This window comes from Rhinoderma darwinii, unplaced genomic scaffold, assembly GCF_050947455.1.
Source record: "Rhinoderma darwinii isolate aRhiDar2 unplaced genomic scaffold, aRhiDar2.hap1 Scaffold_691, whole genome shotgun sequence".
In the NCBI taxonomy this organism is placed as follows: domain Eukaryota; kingdom Metazoa; phylum Chordata; class Amphibia; order Anura; family Rhinodermatidae; genus Rhinoderma; species Rhinoderma darwinii.
This window is the reverse complement of record NW_027464251.1, coordinates 111,728-126,370: the sequence shown is the minus strand read 5'-3', so window position 1 is coordinate 126,370 and position 14,643 is coordinate 111,728. Positions and strand designations below refer to the sequence as shown.

The window sequence follows — 14,643 nt, the reverse complement described above, 5'->3', positions numbered from 1 at the left end:
CCTCAGGATTCCAGAGCCAGCTTTCTGACATCATAATGGGGCCTCAGAGATAAAAGCCTGGGCCCAGGCAGTGTTGGTCAGTGCTGCTCAGCAGGCAGCACTGGACTGGACTGGATTACAGCTGATACAAGGTGTGAAGGAACAAGGGGTGGCTGTGGGCATGCACTTGCTGCCGCTGCCAGTGTTTATCTGCATGGCAGCAGGGCATTTGGGCGTTGCCAGGAAGGCGTTTTTATGTAGATTCCTCCTCTTTCAGCACTGCATTGTGGTGCAAGCAAAAGAAGCAAATCCTGTCTGGCTTCCTCTCCGGCCTTTATTCACCTCCCGTGTAGCTGTGAGTGTGTGAGCCTGCAGGGCCCCATGGAATTGCCTAGAAGTAGGCTGAATCGCTGCAAGGGCTGAACAGCAGTATCGGGCAGGCTCGGGCAACGCGCGGCCCGTTCGGGTTATCGCTTCTCGGCCTTTTGGCTAAGATCAAGTGTAGTATCTGTTCTTATCAGTTTAATATCTGATACGTCCCCTATCTGGGGACCATATATTAAATGGATTTTTAGAACAGGGAGATGGAAATAGAGCTTGCTCTGTCCACTCCACGCATTGACCTGGTATTGCAGTATTTCCAGGACCGGTGCACCCTTTCCTTATGTGTTGACTAAAAGCAGATTCCAAAAGTGTTTTTTGTCTTTGCTATTGTTTCTGTCTTTCTGAAGGGATCTCCCCTTTTAATCCCATTATTTCAACACCTGTTGGACAATGCATGAGTGATAATGAGCTCATTGATTAAATGCAATTAATGAATAGATTGCCACCTCTTGTTGTGTGTCGTCTGTGTTTCTGTGTTTCCGGCATTTCACATTGGAACACCTCATTCACCTTCCTTGTCTTCTCTCCGCCCTCCCTTTTAGGTAAGTTAAAGAGCTGCACCTGAGCCAGCCACTGATTGATTGATTGATTGATTGATTGATTGATTGATTGATTGATTGATTGATTGATTGATGCAGCACAACAGTCAAATAGTGGAGTGGAGTAGGGGAACAGCAAACAGCCAATAAAGCAGCCCGCCCGCTCGCCTGCCCGCCACAATGGACCTACCTGTGTACACTAGATGGATGTGATGGAATGTACTGTCGTCCCTACATTTCAAGAAGAAGTAAGAATTGCAGTTGCAACAAAGCCTTGCTTGCCTACAAAGAGAGCAGCAATTTGGATTTGTTACTATGTTACCTAGAAGAATAACAAACTGTGCAAGGATGGAGGTTGTAGGAGCAAGGAGAAGTTGTCTGTAAAGTTGGTGGATGCCTATTTTCCATTTTGCAGTCCCTTGTCTCCCTCTTGTGGCCTCCTGGAGGCAACTAGCTGTGCAAAAAAAAGACAGCCTGGCGGCCGGCTGTTGCAGTGTTGCCCTCTCAGGCAACACTGAGTGACTGACTGAGCCTCACCGTCTTATATAAAGTTCAGACGGAACTTTGCACGTGTCATAGTGGAGCCCTCAGGATTCCAGAGCCAGCTTTCTGACATCATAATGGGGCCTCAGAGATAAAAGCCTGGGCCCAGGCAGTGTTGGTCAGTGCTGCTCAGCAGGCAGCACTGGACTGGACTGGATTACAGCTGATACAAGGTGTGAAGGAACAAGGGGTGGCTGTGGGCATGCACTTGCTGCCGCTGCCAGTGTTTATCTGCATGGCAGCAGGGCATTTGGGCGTTGCCAGGAAGGCGTTTTTATGTAGATTCCTCCTCTTTCAGCACTGCATTGTGGTGCAAGCAAAAGAAGCAAATCCTGTCTGGCTTCCTCTCCGGCCTTTATTCACCTCCCGTGTAGCTGTGAGTGTGTGAGCCTGCAGGGCCCCATGGAATTGCCTAGAAGTAGGCTGAATCGCTGCAAGGGCTGAACAGCAGTATCGGGCAGGCTCGGGCAACGCGCGGCCCGTTCGGGTTATCGCTTCTCGGCCTTTTGGCTAAGATCAAGTGTAGTATCTGTTCTTATCAGTTTAATATCTGATACGTCCCCTATCTGGGGACCATATATTAAATGGATTTTTAGAACAGGGAGATGGAAATAGAGCTTGCTCTGTCCACTCCACGCATTGACCTGGTATTGCAGTATTTCCAGGACCGGTGCACCCTTTCCTTATGTGTTGACTAAAAGCAGATTCCAAAAGTGTTTTTTGTCTTTGCTATTGTTTCTGTCTTTCTGAAGGGATCTCCCCTTTTAATCCCATTATTTCAACACCTGTTGGACAATGCATGAGTGATAATGAGCTCATTGATTAAATGCAATTAATGAATAGATTGCCACCTCTTGTTGTGTGTCGTCTGTGTTTCTGTGTTTCCGGCATTTCACATTGGAACACCTCATTCACCTTCCTTGTCTTCTCTCCGCCCTCCCTTTTAGGTAAGTTAAAGAGCTGCACCTGAGCCAGCCACTGATTGATTGATTGATTGATTGATTGATTGATTGATTGATTGATTGATTGATGCAGCACAACAGTCAAATAGTGGAGTGGAGTAGGGGAACAGCAAACAGCCAATAAAGCAGCCCGCCCGCTCGCCTGCCCGCCACAATGGACCTACCTGTGTACACTAGATGGATGTGATGGAATGTACTGTCGTCCCTACATTTCAAGAAGAAGTAAGAATTGCAGTTGCAACAAAGCCTTGCTTGCCTACAAAGAGAGCAGCAATTTGGATTTGTTACTATGTTACCTAGAAGAATAACAAACTGTGCAAGGATGGAGGTTGTAGGAGCAAGGAGAAGTTGTCTGTAAAGTTGGTGGATGCCTATTTTCCATTTTGCAGTCCCTTGTCTCCCTCTTGTGGCCTCCTGGAGGCAACTAGCTGTGCAAAAAAAAGACAGCCTGGCGGCCGGCTGTTGCAGTGTTGCCCTCTCAGGCAACACTGAGTGACTGACTGAGCCTCACCGTCTTATATAAAGTTCAGACGGAACTTTGCACGTGTCATAGTGGAGCCCTCAGGATTCCAGAGCCAGCTTTCTGACATCATAATGGGGCCTCAGAGATAAAAGCCTGGGCCCAGGCAGTGTTGGTCAGTGCTGCTCAGCAGGCAGCACTGGACTGGACTGGATTACAGCTGATACAAGGTGTGAAGGAACAAGGGGTGGCTGTGGGCATGCACTTGCTGCCGCTGCCAGTGTTTATCTGCATGGCAGCAGGGCATTTGGGCGTTGCCAGGAAGGCGTTTTTATGTAGATTCCTCCTCTTTCAGCACTGCATTGTGGTGCAAGCAAAAGAAGCAAATCCTGTCTGGCTTCCTCTCCGGCCTTTATTCACCTCCCGTGTAGCTGTGAGTGTGTGAGCCTGCAGGGCCCCATGGAATTGCCTAGAAGTAGGCTGAATCGCTGCAAGGGCTGAACAGCAGTATCGGGCAGGCTCGGGCAACGCGCGGCCCGTTCGGGTTATCGCTTCTCGGCCTTTTGGCTAAGATCAAGTGTAGTATCTGTTCTTATCAGTTTAATATCTGATACGTCCCCTATCTGGGGACCATATATTAAATGGATTTTTAGAACAGGGAGATGGAAATAGAGCTTGCTCTGTCCACTCCACGCATTGACCTGGTATTGCAGTATTTCCAGGACCGGTGCACCCTTTCCTTATGTGTTGACTAAAAGCAGATTCCAAAAGTGTTTTTTGTCTTTGCTATTGTTTCTGTCTTTCTGAAGGGATCTCCCCTTTTAATCCCATTATTTCAACACCTGTTGGACAATGCATGAGTGATAATGAGCTCATTGATTAAATGCAATTAATGAATAGATTGCCACCTCTTGTTGTGTGTCGTCTGTGTTTCTGTGTTTCCGGCATTTCACATTGGAACACCTCATTCACCTTCCTTGTCTTCTCTCCGCCCTCCCTTTTAGGTAAGTTAAAGAGCTGCACCTGAGCCAGCCACTGATTGATTGATTGATTGATTGATTGATTGATTGATTGATTGATTGATTGATGCAGCACAACAGTCAAATAGTGGAGTGGAGTAGGGGAACAGCAAACAGCCAATAAAGCAGCCCGCCCGCTCGCCTGCCCGCCACAATGGACCTACCTGTGTACACTAGATGGATGTGATGGAATGTACTGTCGTCCCTACATTTCAAGAAGAAGTAAGAAAGTAAGAATTGCAGTTGCAACAAAGCCTTGCTTGCCTACAAAGAGAGCAGCAATTTGGATTTGTTACTATGTTACCTAGAAGAATAACAAACTGTGCAAGGATGGAGGTTGTAGGAGCAAGGAGAAGTTGTCTGTAAAGTTGGTGGATGCCTATTTTCCATTTTGCAGTCCCTTGTCTCCCTCTTGTGGCCTCCTGGAGGCAACTAGCTGTGCAAAAAAAAGACAGCCTGGCGGCCGGCTGTTGCAGTGTTGCCCTCTCAGGCAACACTGAGTGACTGACTGAGCCTCACCGTCTTATATAAAGTTCAGACGGAACTTTGCACGTGTCATAGTGGAGCCCTCAGGATTCCAGAGCCAGCTTTCTGACATCATAATGGGGCCTCAGAGATAAAAGCCTGGGCCCAGGCAGTGTTGGTCAGTGCTGCTCAGCAGGCAGCACTGGACTGGACTGGATTACAGCTGATACAAGGTGTGAAGGAACAAGGGGTGGCTGTGGGCATGCACTTGCTGCCGCTGCCAGTGTTTATCTGCATGGCAGCAGGGCATTTGGGCGTTGCCAGGAAGGCGTTTTTATGTAGATTCCTCCTCTTTCAGCACTGCATTGTGGTGCAAGCAAAAGAAGCAAATCCTGTCTGGCTTCCTCTCCGGCCTTTATTCACCTCCCGTGTAGCTGTGAGTGTGTGAGCCTGCAGGGCCCCATGGAATTGCCTAGAAGTAGGCTGAATCGCTGCAAGGGCTGAACAGCAGTATCGGGCAGGCTCGGGCAACGCGCGGCCCGTTCGGGTTATCGCTTCTCGGCCTTTTGGCTAAGATCAAGTGTAGTATCTGTTCTTATCAGTTTAATATCTGATACGTCCCCTATCTGGGGACCATATATTAAATGGATTTTTAGAACAGGGAGATGGAAATAGAGCTTGCTCTGTCCACTCCACGCATTGACCTGGTATTGCAGTATTTCCAGGACCGGTGCACCCTTTCCTTATGTGTTGACTAAAAGCAGATTCCAAAAGTGTTTTTTGTCTTTGCTATTGTTTCTGTCTTTCTGAAGGGATCTCCCCTTTTAATCCCATTATTTCAACACCTGTTGGACAATGCATGAGTGATAATGAGCTCATTGATTAAATGCAATTAATGAATAGATTGCCACCTCTTGTTGTGTGTCGTCTGTGTTTCTGTGTTTCCGGCATTTCACATTGGAACACCTCATTCACCTTCCTTGTCTTCTCTCCGCCCTCCCTTTTAGGTAAGTTAAAGAGCTGCACCTGAGCCAGCCACTGATTGATTGATTGATTGATTGATTGATTGATTGATTGATTGATTGATTGATGCAGCACAACAGTCAAATAGTGGAGTGGAGTAGGGGAACAGCAAACAGCCAATAAAGCAGCCCGCCCGCTCGCCTGCCCGCCACAATGGACCTACCTGTGTACACTAGATGGATGTGATGGAATGTACTGTCGTCCCTACATTTCAAGAAGAAGTAAGAATTGCAGTTGCAACAAAGCCTTGCTTGCCTACAAAGAGAGCAGCAATTTGGATTTGTTACTATGTTACCTAGAAGAATAACAAACTGTGCAAGGATGGAGGTTGTAGGAGCAAGGAGAAGTTGTCTGTAAAGTTGGTGGATGCCTATTTTCCATTTTGCAGTCCCTTGTCTCCCTCTTGTGGCCTCCTGGAGGCAACTAGCTGTGCAAAAAAAAGACAGCCTGGCGGCCGGCTGTTGCAGTGTTGCCCTCTCAGGCAACACTGAGTGACTGACTGAGCCTCACCGTCTTATATAAAGTTCAGACGGAACTTTGCACGTGTCATAGTGGAGCCCTCAGGATTCCAGAGCCAGCTTTCTGACATCATAATGGGGCCTCAGAGATAAAAGCCTGGGCCCAGGCAGTGTTGGTCAGTGCTGCTCAGCAGGCAGCACTGGACTGGACTGGATTACAGCTGATACAAGGTGTGAAGGAACAAGGGGTGGCTGTGGGCATGCACTTGCTGCCGCTGCCAGTGTTTATCTGCATGGCAGCAGGGCATTTGGGCGTTGCCAGGAAGGCGTTTTTATGTAGATTCCTCCTCTTTCAGCACTGCATTGTGGTGCAAGCAAAAGAAGCAAATCCTGTCTGGCTTCCTCTCCGGCCTTTATTCACCTCCCGTGTAGCTGTGAGTGTGTGAGCCTGCAGGGCCCCATGGAATTGCCTAGAAGTAGGCTGAATCGCTGCAAGGGCTGAACAGCAGTATCGGGCAGGCTCGGGCAACGTGCGGCCCGTTCGGGTTATCGCTTCTCGGCCTTTTGGCTAAGATCAAGTGTAGTATCTGTTCTTATCAGTTTAATATCTGATACGTCCCCTATCTGGGGACCATATATTAAATGGATTTTTAGAACAGGGAGATGGAAATAGAGCTTGCTCTGTCCACTCCACGCATTGACCTGGTATTGCAGTATTTCCAGGACCGGTGCACCCTTTCCTTATGTGTTGACTAAAAGCAGATTCCAAAAGTGTTTTTTGTCTTTGCTATTGTTTCTGTCTTTCTGAAGGGATCTCCCCTTTTAATCCCATTATTTCAACACCTGTTGGACAATGCATGAGTGATAATGAGCTCATTGATTAAATGCAATTAATGAATAGATTGCCACCTCTTGTTGTGTGTCGTCTGTGTTTCTGTGTTTCCGGCATTTCACATTGGAACACCTCATTCACCTTCCTTGTCTTCTCTCCGCCCTCCCTTTTAGGTAAGTTAAAGAGCTGCACCTGAGCCAGCCACTGATTGATTGATTGATTGATTGATTGATTGATTGATTGATTGATTGATTGATGCAGCACAACAGTCAAATAGTGGAGTGGAGTAGGGGAACAGCAAACAGCCAATAAAGCAGCCCGCCCGCTCGCCTGCCCGCCACAATGGACCTACCTGTGTACACTAGATGGATGTGATGGAATGTACTGTCGTCCCTACATTTCAAGAAGAAGTAAGAATTGCAGTTGCAACAAAGCCTTGCTTGCCTACAAAGAGAGCAGCAATTTGGATTTGTTACTATGTTACCTAGAAGAATAACAAACTGTGCAAGGATGGAGGTTGTAGGAGCAAGGAGAAGTTGTCTGTAAAGTTGGTGGATGCCTATTTTCCATTTTGCAGTCCCTTGTCTCCCTCTTGTGGCCTCCTGGAGGCAACTAGCTGTGCAAAAAAAAGACAGCCTGGCGGCCGGCTGTTGCAGTGTTGCCCTCTCAGGCAACACTGAGTGACTGACTGAGCCTCACCGTCTTATATAAAGTTCAGACGGAACTTTGCACGTGTCATAGTGGAGCCCTCAGGATTCCAGAGCCAGCTTTCTGACATCATAATGGGGCCTCAGAGATAAAAGCCTGGGCCCAGGCAGTGTTGGTCAGTGCTGCTCAGCAGGCAGCACTGGACTGGACTGGATTACAGCTGATACAAGGTGTGAAGGAACAAGGGGTGGCTGTGGGCATGCACTTGCTGCCGCTGCCAGTGTTTATCTGCATGGCAGCAGGGCATTTGGGCGTTGCCAGGAAGGCGTTTTTATGTAGATTCCTCCTCTTTCAGCACTGCATTGTGGTGCAAGCAAAAGAAGCAAATCCTGTCTGGCTTCCTCTCCGGCCTTTATTCACCTCCCGTGTAGCTGTGAGTGTGTGAGCCTGCAGGGCCCCATGGAATTGCCTAGAAGTAGGCTGAATCGCTGCAAGGGCTGAACAGCAGTATCGGGCAGGCTCGGGCAACGCGCGGCCCGTTCGGGTTATCGCTTCTCGGCCTTTTGGCTAAGATCAAGTGTAGTATCTGTTCTTATCAGTTTAATATCTGATACGTCCCCTATCTGGGGACCATATATTAAATGGATTTTTAGAACAGGGAGATGGAAATAGAGCTTGCTCTGTCCACTCCACGCATTGACCTGGTATTGCAGTATTTCCAGGACCGGTGCACCCTTTCCTTATGTGTTGACTAAAAGCAGATTCCAAAAGTGTTTTTTGTCTTTGCTATTGTTTCTGTCTTTCTGAAGGGATCTCCCCTTTTAATCCCATTATTTCAACACCTGTTGGACAATGCATGAGTGATAATGAGCTCATTGATTAAATGCAATTAATGAATAGATTGCCACCTCTTGTTGTGTGTCGTCTGTGTTTCTGTGTTTCCGGCATTTCACATTGGAACACCTCATTCACCTTCCTTGTCTTCTCTCCGCCCTCCCTTTTAGGTAAGTTAAAGAGCTGCACCTGAGCCAGCCACTGATTGATTGATTGATTGATTGATTGATTGATTGATTGATTGATTGATTGATTGCAGCACAACAGTCAAATAGTGGAGTGGAGTAGGGGAACAGCAAACAGCCAATAAAGCAGCCCGCCCGCTCGCCTGCCCGCCACAATGGACCTACCTGTGTACACTAGATGGATGTGATGGAATGTACTGTCGTCCCTACATTTCAAGAAGAAGTAAGAATTGCAGTTGCAACAAAGCCTTGCTTGCCTACAAAGAGAGCAGCAATTTGGATTTGTTACTATGTTACCTAGAAGAATAACAAACTGTGCAAGGATGGAGGTTGTAGGAGCAAGGAGAAGTTGTCTGTAAAGTTGGTGGATGCCTATTTTCCATTTTGCAGTCCCTTGTCTCCCTCTTGTGGCCTCCTGGAGGCAACTAGCTGTGCAAAAAAAAGACAGCCTGGCGGCCGGCTGTTGCAGTGTTGCCCTCTCAGGCAACACTGAGTGACTGACTGAGCCTCACCGTCTTATATAAAGTTCAGACGGAACTTTGCACGTGTCATAGTGGAGCCCTCAGGATTCCAGAGCCAGCTTTCTGACATCATAATGGGGCCTCAGAGATAAAAGCCTGGGCCCAGGCAGTGTTGGTCAGTGCTGCTCAGCAGGCAGCACTGGACTGGACTGGATTACAGCTGATACAAGGTGTGAAGGAACAAGGGGTGGCTGTGGGCATGCACTTGCTGCCGCTGCCAGTGTTTATCTGCATGGCAGCAGGGCATTTGGGCGTTGCCAGGAAGGCGTTTTTATGTAGATTCCTCCTCTTTCAGCACTGCATTGTGGTGCAAGCAAAATAAGCAAATCCTGTCTGGCTTCCTCTCCGGCCTTTATTCACCTCCCGTGTAGCTGTGAGTGTGTGAGCCTGCAGGGCCCCATGGAATTGCCTAGAAGTAGGCTGAATCGCTGCAAGGGCTGAACAGCAGTATCGGGCAGGCTCGGGCAACGCGCGGCCCGTTCGGGTTATCGCTTCTCGGCCTTTTGGCTAAGATCAAGTGTAGTATCTGTTCTTATCAGTTTAATATCTGATACGTCCCCTATCTGGGGACCATATATTAAATGGATTTTTAGAACAGGGAGATGGAAATAGAGCTTGCTCTGTCCACTCCACGCATTGACCTGGTATTGCAGTATTTCCAGGACCGGTGCACCCTTTCCTTATGTGTTGACTAAAAGCAGATTCCAAAAGTGTTTTTTGTCTTTGCTATTGTTTCTGTCTTTCTGAAGGGATCTCCCCTTTTAATCCCATTATTTCAACACCTGTTGGACAATGCATGAGTGATAATGAGCTCATTGATTAAATGCAATTAATGAATAGATTGCCACCTCTTGTTGTGTGTCGTCTGTGTTTCTGTGTTTCCGGCATTTCACATTGGAACACCTCATTCACCTTCCTTGTCTTCTCTCCGCCCTCCCTTTTAGGTAAGTTAAAGAGCTGCACCTGAGCCAGCCACTGATTGATTGATTGATTGATTGATTGATTGATTGATTGATTGATGCAGCACAACAGTCAAATAGTGGAGTGGAGTAGGGGAACAGCAAACAGCCAATAAAGCAGCCCGCCCGCTCGCCTGCCCGCCACAATGGACCTACCTGTGTACACTAGATGGATGTGATGGAATGTACTGTCGTCCCTACATTTCAAGAAGAAGTAAGAATTGCAGTTGCAACAAAGCCTTGCTTGCCTACAAAGAGAGCAGCAATTTGGATTTGTTACTATGTTACCTAGAAGAATAACAAACTGTGCAAGGATGGAGGTTGTAGGAGCAAGGAGAAGTTGTCTGTAAAGTTGGTGGATGCCTATTTTCCATTTTGCAGTCCCTTGTCTCCCTCTTGTGGCCTCCTGGAGGCAACTAGCTGTGCAAAAAAAAGACAGCCTGGCGGCCGGCTGTTGCAGTGTTGCCCTCTCAGGCAACACTGAGTGACTGACTGAGCCTCACCGTCTTATATAAAGTTCAGACGGAACTTTGCACGTGTCATAGTGGAGCCCTCAGGATTCCAGAGCCAGCTTTCTGACATCATAATGGGGCCTCAGAGATAAAAGCCTGGGCCCAGGCAGTGTTGGTCAGTGCTGCTCAGCAGGCAGCACTGGACTGGACTGGATTACAGCTGATACAAGGTGTGAAGGAACAAGGGGTGGCTGTGGGCATGCACTTGCTGCCGCTGCCAGTGTTTATCTGCATGGCAGCAGGGCATTTGGGCGTTGCCAGGAAGGCGTTTTTATGTAGATTCCTCCTCTTTCAGCACTGCATTGTGGTGCAAGCAAAATAAGCAAATCCTGTCTGGCTTCCTCTCCGGCCTTTATTCACCTCCCGTGTAGCTGTGAGTGTGTGAGCCTGCAGGGCCCCATGGAATTGCCTAGAAGTAGGCTGAATCGCTGCAAGGGCTGAACAGCAGTATCGGGCAGGCTCGGGCAACGCGCGGCCCGTTCGGGTTATCGCTTCTCGGCCTTTTGGCTAAGATCAAGTGTAGTATCTGTTCTTATCAGTTTAATATCTGATACGTCCCCTATCTGGGGACCATATATTAAATGGATTTTTAGAACAGGGAGATGGAAATAGAGCTTGCTCTGTCCACTCCACGCATTGACCTGGTATTGCAGTATTTCCAGGACCGGTGCACCCTTTCCTTATGTGTTGACTAAAAGCAGATTCCAAAAGTGTTTTTTGTCTTTGCTATTGTTTCTGTCTTTCTGAAGGGATCTCCCCTTTTAATCCCATTATTTCAACACCTGTTGGACAATGCATGAGTGATAATGAGCTCATTGATTAAATGCAATTAATGAATAGATTGCCACCTCTTGTTGTGTGTCGTCTGTGTTTCTGTGTTTCCGGCATTTCACATTGGAACACCTCATTCACCTTCCTTGTCTTCTCTCCGCCCTCCCTTTTAGGTAAGTTAAAGAGCTGCACCTGAGCCAGCCACTGATTGATTGATTGATTGATTGATTGATTGATTGATTGATTGATTGATTGATTGATTGATTGATGCAGCACAACAGTCAAATAGTGGAGTGGAGTAGGGGAACAGCAAACAGCCAATAAAGCAGCCCGCCCGCTCGCCTGCCCGCCACAATGGACCTACCTGTGTACACTAGATGGATGTGATGGAATGTACTGTCGTCCCTACATTTCAAGAAGAAGTAAGAATTGCAGTTGCAACAAAGCCTTGCTTGCCTACAAAGAGAGCAGCAATTTGGATTTGTTACTATGTTACCTAGAAGAATAACAAACTGTGCAAGGATGGAGGTTGTAGGAGCAAGGAGAAGTTGTCTGTAAAGTTGGTGGATGCCTATTTTCCATTTTGCAGTCCCTTGTCTCCCTCTTGTGGCCTCCTGGAGGCAACTAGCTGTGCAAAAAAAAGACAGCCTGGCGGCCGGCTGTTGCAGTGTTGCCCTCTCAGGCAACACTGAGTGACTGACTGAGCCTCACCGTCTTATATAAAGTTCAGACGGAACTTTGCACGTGTCATAGTGGAGCCCTCAGGATTCCAGAGCCAGCTTTCTGACATCATAATGGGGCCTCAGAGATAAAAGCCTGGGCCCAGGCAGTGTTGGTCAGTGCTGCTCAGCAGGCAGCACTGGACTGGACTGGATTACAGCTGATACAAGGTGTGAAGGAACAAGGGGTGGCTGTGGGCATGCACTTGCTGCCGCTGCCAGTGTTTATCTGCATGGCAGCAGGGCATTTGGGCGTTGCCAGGAAGGCGTTTTTATGTAGATTCCTCCTCTTTCAGCACTGCATTGTGGTGCAAGCAAAAGAAGCAAATCCTGTCTGGCTTCCTCTCCGGCCTTTATTCACCTCCCGTGTAGCTGTGAGTGTGTGAGCCTGCAGGGCCCCATGGAATTGCCTAGAAGTAGGCTGAATCGCTGCAAGGGCTGAACAGCAGTATCGGGCAGGCTCGGGCAACGCGCGGCCCGTTCGGGTTATCGCTTCTCGGCCTTTTGGCTAAGATCAAGTGTAGTATCTGTTCTTATCAGTTTAATATCTGATACGTCCCCTATCTGGGGACCATATATTAAATGGATTTTTAGAACAGGGAGATGGAAATAGAGCTTGCTCTGTCCACTCCACGCATTGACCTGGTATTGCAGTATTTCCAGGACCGGTGCACCCTTTCCTTATGTGTTGACTAAAAGCAGATTCCAAAAGTGTTTTTTGTCTTTGCTATTGTTTCTGTCTTCATGAAGGGATCTCCCCTTTTAATCCCATTATTTCAACACCTGTTGGACAATGCATGAGTGATAATGAGCTCATTGATTAAATGCAATTAATGAATAGATTGCCACCTCTTGTTGTGTGTCGTCTGTGTTTCTGTGTTTCCGGCATTTCACATTGGAACACCTCATTCACCTTCCTTGTCTTCTCTCCGCCCTCCCTTTTAGGTAAGTTAAAGAGCTGCACCTGAGCCAGCCACTGATTGATTGATTGATTGATTGATTGATTGATTGATTGATGCAGCACAACAGTCAAATAGTGGAGTGGAGTAGGGGAACAGCAAACAGCCAATAAAGCAGCCCGCCCGCTCGCCTGCCCGCCACAATGGACCTACCTGTGTACACTAGATGGATGTGATGGAATGTACTGTCGTCCCTACATTTCAAGAAGAAGTAAGAATTGCAGTTGCAACAAAGCCTTGCTTGCCTACAAAGAGAGCAGCAATTTGGATTTGTTACTATGTTACCTAGAAGAATAACAAACTGTGCAAGGATGGAGGTTGTAGGAGCAAGGAGAAGTTGTCTGTAAAGTTGGTGGATGCCTATTTTCCATTTTGCAGTCCCTTGTCTCCCTCTTGTGGCCTCCTGGAGGCAACTAGCTGTGCAAAAAAAAGACAGCCTGGCGGCCGGCTGTTGCAGTGTTGCCCTCTCAGGCAACACTGAGTGACTGACTGAGCCTCACCGTCTTATATAAAGTTCAGACGGAACTTTGCACGTGTCATAGTGGAGCCCTCAGGATTCCAGAGCCAGCTTTCTGACATCATAATGGGGCCTCAGAGATAAAAGCCTGGGCCCAGGCAGTGTTGGTCAGTGCTGCTCAGCAGGCAGCACTGGACTGGACTGGATTACAGCTGATACAAGGTGTGAAGGAACAAGGGGTGGCTGTGGGCATGCACTTGCTGCCGCTGCCAGTGTTTATCTGCATGGCAGCAGGGCATTTGGGCGTTGCCAGGAAGGCGTTTTTATGTAGATTCCTCCTCTTTCAGCACTGCATTGTGGTGCAAGCAAAAGAAGCAAATCCTGTCTGGCTTCCTCTCCGGCCTTTATTCACCTCCCGTGTAGCTGTGAGTGTGTGAGCCTGCAGGGCCCCATGGAATTGCCTAGAAGTAGGCTGAATCGCTGCAAGGGCTGAACAGCAGTATCGGGCAGGCTCGGGCAACGCGCGGCCCGTTCGGGTTATCGCTTCTCGGCCTTTTGGCTAAGATCAAGTGTAGTATCTGTTCTTATCAGTTTAATATCTGATACGTCCCCTATCTGGGGACCATATATTAAATGGATTTTTAGAACAGGGAGATGGAAATAGAGCTTGCTCTGTCCACTCCACGCATTGACCTGGTATTGCAGTATTTCCAGGACCGGTGCACCCTTTCCTTATGTGTTGACTAAAAGCAGATTCCAAAAGTGTTTTTTGTCTTTGCTATTGTTTCTGTCTTTCTGAAGGGATCTCCCCTTTTAATCCCATTATTTCAACACCTGTTGGACAATGCATGAGTGATAATGAGCTCATTGATTAAATGCAATTAATGAATAGATTGCCACCTCTTGTTGTGTGTCGTCTGTGTTTCTGTGTTTCCGGCATTTCACATTGGAACACCTCATTCACCTTCCTTGTCTTCTCTCCGCCCTCCCTTTTAGGTAAGTTAAAGAGCTGCACCTGAGCCAGCCACTTGATTGATTGATTGATTGATTGATTGATTGATTGATTGATTGATGCAGCACAACAGTCAAATAGTGGAGTGGAGTAGGGGAACAGCAAACAGCCAATAAAGCAGCCCGCCCGCTCGCCTGCCCGCCACAATGGACCTACCTGTGTACACTAGATGGATGTGATGGAATGTACTGTCGTCCCTACATTTCAAGAAGAAGTAAGAATTGCAGTTGCAACAAAGCCTTGCTTGCCTACAAAGAGAGCAGCAATTTGGATTTGTTACTATGTTACCTAGAAGAATAACAAACTGTGCAAGGATGGAGGTTGTAGGAGCAAGGAGAAGTTGTCTGTAAAGTTGGTGGATGCCTATTTTCCATTTTGCAGTCCCTTGTCTCCCTCTTGTGG

The 14,643-nt window shown here is 47.7% G+C and overlaps 10 non-coding genes across 10 annotated transcripts; all 10 read left to right on the top strand.

The window, feature by feature from the left end:
• Positions 1-448: 448 nt before the first annotated feature.
• On the top strand, positions 449-639 carry LOC142728828 (U2 spliceosomal RNA). The gene has a single exon (XR_012877788.1). It is a non-coding gene; the product is annotated as a U2 spliceosomal RNA (small nuclear RNA).
• Positions 640-1,935: 1,296 nt separating this feature from the next.
• On the top strand, positions 1,936-2,126 carry LOC142728827 (U2 spliceosomal RNA). The gene has a single exon (XR_012877787.1). It is a non-coding gene; the product is annotated as a U2 spliceosomal RNA (small nuclear RNA).
• Positions 2,127-3,414: 1,288 nt separating this feature from the next.
• On the top strand, positions 3,415-3,605 carry LOC142728825 (U2 spliceosomal RNA). The gene has a single exon (XR_012877786.1). It is a non-coding gene; the product is annotated as a U2 spliceosomal RNA (small nuclear RNA).
• A 1,296-nt stretch (positions 3,606-4,901) lies between these two features.
• On the top strand, positions 4,902-5,092 carry LOC142728824 (U2 spliceosomal RNA). The gene has a single exon (XR_012877785.1). It is a non-coding gene; the product is annotated as a U2 spliceosomal RNA (small nuclear RNA).
• A 1,288-nt stretch (positions 5,093-6,380) lies between these two features.
• Positions 6,381-6,571, top strand: LOC142728823 (U2 spliceosomal RNA). The gene has a single exon (XR_012877784.1). It is a non-coding gene; the product is annotated as a U2 spliceosomal RNA (small nuclear RNA).
• Positions 6,572-7,859: 1,288 nt separating this feature from the next.
• LOC142728822 (U2 spliceosomal RNA) lies at positions 7,860-8,050 on the top strand. The gene has a single exon (XR_012877783.1). It is a non-coding gene; the product is annotated as a U2 spliceosomal RNA (small nuclear RNA).
• A 1,289-nt stretch (positions 8,051-9,339) lies between these two features.
• On the top strand, positions 9,340-9,530 carry LOC142728821 (U2 spliceosomal RNA). Its single transcript, XR_012877782.1, has one exon. It is a non-coding gene; the product is annotated as a U2 spliceosomal RNA (small nuclear RNA).
• Positions 9,531-10,810: 1,280 nt separating this feature from the next.
• Positions 10,811-11,001, top strand: LOC142728819 (U2 spliceosomal RNA). Its single transcript, XR_012877780.1, has one exon. It is a non-coding gene; the product is annotated as a U2 spliceosomal RNA (small nuclear RNA).
• Positions 11,002-12,301: 1,300 nt separating this feature from the next.
• Positions 12,302-12,492, top strand: LOC142728818 (U2 spliceosomal RNA). The gene has a single exon (XR_012877779.1). It is a non-coding gene; the product is annotated as a U2 spliceosomal RNA (small nuclear RNA).
• Positions 12,493-13,768: 1,276 nt separating this feature from the next.
• LOC142728817 (U2 spliceosomal RNA) lies at positions 13,769-13,959 on the top strand. Its single transcript, XR_012877778.1, has one exon. It is a non-coding gene; the product is annotated as a U2 spliceosomal RNA (small nuclear RNA).
• Positions 13,960-14,643: the final 684 nt, after the last annotated feature.